We start from the raw sequence: 3,494 nt of genomic DNA on the forward strand, positions 1-3,494 counted from the left end.
ATTTCCCACCTCAGAGTATAAGTCTTTAACAAACAAAATATTACTCTTAAGTCAAGTTTTGAAAAATATTGTTTTCCCTTTATATAAAAACATCAGGTTTGACCATATCAGTTGCTTTCATGGCTTAATTTGTTTTGTAAGTTTTTGCATGTTTTAAAACATGCAAAAGCTTGTTTATAGAATTTCGGCACTTTTTAGTATTTCATAATTTTCAATTTTATTTTCAGTTGTATTAAATAAATACTTTATGTCTATGTTGATTGGAGTCTATAACTATTTAAGTAATTTTTAATACAATGTTTTGTTTCTTTTAATCTGGAGACCTATGAGGCTTTTAATGCATTAATCTTAGATTCGACGTCAGTAATACCTAGTCCGCCTTCTTTTACATGACCAATTAACGTATTTCATTTAATCCTATCAGTTTTCTTCCAAATGAAATTATATATCAACTTATTAATGCTTTTGATGTAGTCTTCATCGGGAATTTCCACAATACTTGCAACATATGTGAGTTTTGATAATGCTTAAGAGCATGTCTACGAGAAAACCATGCAAAAGGTGGTGGGAGCAAGGTTCTCTGATCAACTTCATATTTTGTGTGTAACAGTGTGCATCTATATGAAATAATATGCCACAAAATTTTTTTGATGTGGTCAGTCTTAACTTGGTTCTGCAGCACTGTTACTAAAAATAGCATTTTGACCCTTTTAAGAATAAAATTTTGCATAATTCACCAAATTATTGTTAAGAATTCTGAGTTTAGTTTAAATATGAATTCAAAAAGTCATTTAGAGTTAACACTAACAAGATACACTTGTGTAAATCATTTTGTGAGACTTCCCAAATATTCTTTCTGTTAAGTGCAGATAGGTCACGAATTTGGCATGTTTCCAACTTTTTGTAAAATTATAAAAATATACATTTTTTAAATGCTTGAAAGTCAGAAAATGGCATTTTAAATTCACTAATCTGTTTCTAGTTATAAAAGGACATTTATCTTTACAATATATCAAAAATCTGTCTTTGGACTCCCAATAATATTGCAAATATATTGTCTTAAAGTGTGACATTTTTCTACTTTTAAAACTCTCCAGAATCTGTAGTTTAGCGTTAGTTTTACATTGTCACAAGTTTATTATGGGAAAAAACCCGATATATTCGCGAGCCAAACAATATTTTATTGAACTGAAGGGTTGCTTCAACACATTTCAGGGTTTTTTTTTTAAATCAATGCCATTAATTTAAACACGAGAAATCATTGGAAAATGGGAATTTGAATATACATGTAAGCTGAAGTGAACTTAACTATTTTTTTAAAATCTTATATATCTCACTATTAATGAAAGAAAAAGTAAGCAAGCTTACATACTCCCCACACCCCATTATTTGCCAGTGCTACACATTAAGACAGACAGAATACCCATTAGATACACGAATGAATAATTACAGGGGCAAAACTACAAAAAGTTGAAGTGGTGTGAAACCCATTGCCAATGAATGTCTATCACATTAAATAGTTATAGAATAAGGTAGATTTGGTAATTATTTTGGTCCGACAGTATAAAGGATTGAACTTTTATTGTTTAAGGGGTGGAGGGACCCAATATCAAACCTGAAAAATCGTTAATAAAAATATAATACATCATAAATTACGCTTAAAATTTGTAAATATCAGCATAATATAATATAGAGACACATTATATTAGCATTTCATTTTTTCAATTGTTTTAAGGTGGATCTCTACACCAAATAAGTGTAGGAGATTTTTGTTGCATGCATTTGTTACCAATACTAGGCACAGTATTCAACAATTATATACCTCAAAATACAATACACTATTTTCTAGAGAATTTTTAAAATATCAGTCTGGTTCCAGATAACCCCTTATTTATCAAATTTTTAAACATTTCTGTTTTAAAATTCTTATGAAAGTGAAATGTTATTAAGTTTAGAAATGAAAAACAAAAAAATCATGAATGAAGTTTGTATGATTTTTATTGGAATCCACATAAATATGAAACTAAAATATAAAAAAATTCTTTTAAGGCAAAACTGCTGGACAAAATCCCACAAAAACCTGAAAATATAAACAATATTCGTTGGTGAATGGGATGACGAAAAGAAATTGAATGAAATTGAAAAATTAAAGGAAATACTTAATCATTGCTAAAATCTTGGTATGAAAGATCCTGTTTAAGAGTTGTCTTTCTTTATTTTACATGGTCTCAAATATCTTGGGATCAATTTTTTAATTAATAAAAATCACGAAGAAAAATTAAAAAAGGAACAAGTCTATGCTAAATATGTAGATATAAGATAAGTAGTGCTTATGATAATGTTTGAAGCTGAAAATTATATTATTGATGAATGCATTATATATATTTAACTCTTCAGAACAAAATGTTAGTAGTTAATTATATTATAAATTGCCTTTTACTTTTTTATATACAATAGCAATTATAAACAACAACCATACGCATATTAATACATACATTAGATGTCCATAGTGATACACATGCATGTGTGGAAATGAAAAACATGCTCCTTTTCAGAATTCTGTCTTTCCCTCATTTTGGCTTGCAAATCCGGGCTTCCACTGCTATTGCTACCTAGCTGTATCTATTTTAATCAAAATACATTAGTCTAATGTCAAAGTTTCAGTGAAAGTCTTTTACTGCAAATGTTTTTTTTAATTTGGGAAGTTAGGATCAATTCAAGAGATCGTACTACGGTACTTTCGTTTTATATTCATCATACATATATAGTTTAAATGAAAATTTGACATCTGCTTACCTATATCGATAATCCGCCACATATGTATGATCGTCTGTTGCAGATGACATTGCAAAAATGTATTGCCAATAGCAGCAGAGCAGGGAAACGGTATATTATTTAGATTCCACGTTTTCCGTACAAAACAGCTGATAATCAATGTTAGTTAAAAGCTTTAAACAGGAAGAAAATTGACATATTTTCTAAGCGTTTTGGTGATTCCATTCCTATTTCATCTCCTTAGTTAGAAGAGTTAAATTAAACGGTGTATAGCTATTTTGTACCACTGCATAATGTTATCAATCCGGAACACAATGGCGTTTCGAACGGAAGTCAGACATGTTGTTACGATGTAGCCTTCCACCTTAATCACAAGACGATAAGAGAGTTAAAAAAAAATTTGACTTTTTTCTAAGACTGCTTCATAATTCTGGGACCAGGTCCTCTTATGATGGGTTATGATTAAATAACATCCCAAAAAAACAATCCCACAAAAACAAGTTACGATGTCTTTATTAATATTTGGGATAACTTTTTTTTAATAGTTTATGTTAATATTTATAGGGTTTTCGCAGGTTAAGATCCCCGGGGGAAAGGGTAACCTAACACCTCTTTTTTTCCTTTACAACTATATTTCAATTTTAAGAAAAGGTACAAACTTTAATTTTTTCCAAGAGGAGATAAACTGCTAATAGAGAGGTAGGTCTAAGGGAGTATAG

The 3,494-nt window shown here is 29.5% G+C and overlaps 1 long non-coding RNA gene across 1 annotated transcript; it reads right to left on the bottom strand.

Moving 5' to 3' along the window:
* Positions 1-1,744: 1,744 nt before the first annotated feature.
* LOC128171539 (uncharacterized) lies at positions 1,745-3,106 on the bottom strand. Its single transcript, XR_008242102.1, has 3 exons — positions 2,797-3,106; positions 2,496-2,622; positions 1,745-2,080 (listed from the first exon to the last, which is right to left on the bottom strand). It is a non-coding gene; the product is annotated as an uncharacterized LOC128171539 (long non-coding RNA).
* Positions 3,107-3,494: the final 388 nt, after the last annotated feature.

Source organism: Crassostrea angulata, chromosome 2 (assembly GCF_025612915.1).
Source record: "Crassostrea angulata isolate pt1a10 chromosome 2, ASM2561291v2, whole genome shotgun sequence".
Classification (NCBI taxonomy): Eukaryota; Metazoa; Mollusca; class Bivalvia; order Ostreida; family Ostreidae; genus Magallana; species Magallana angulata.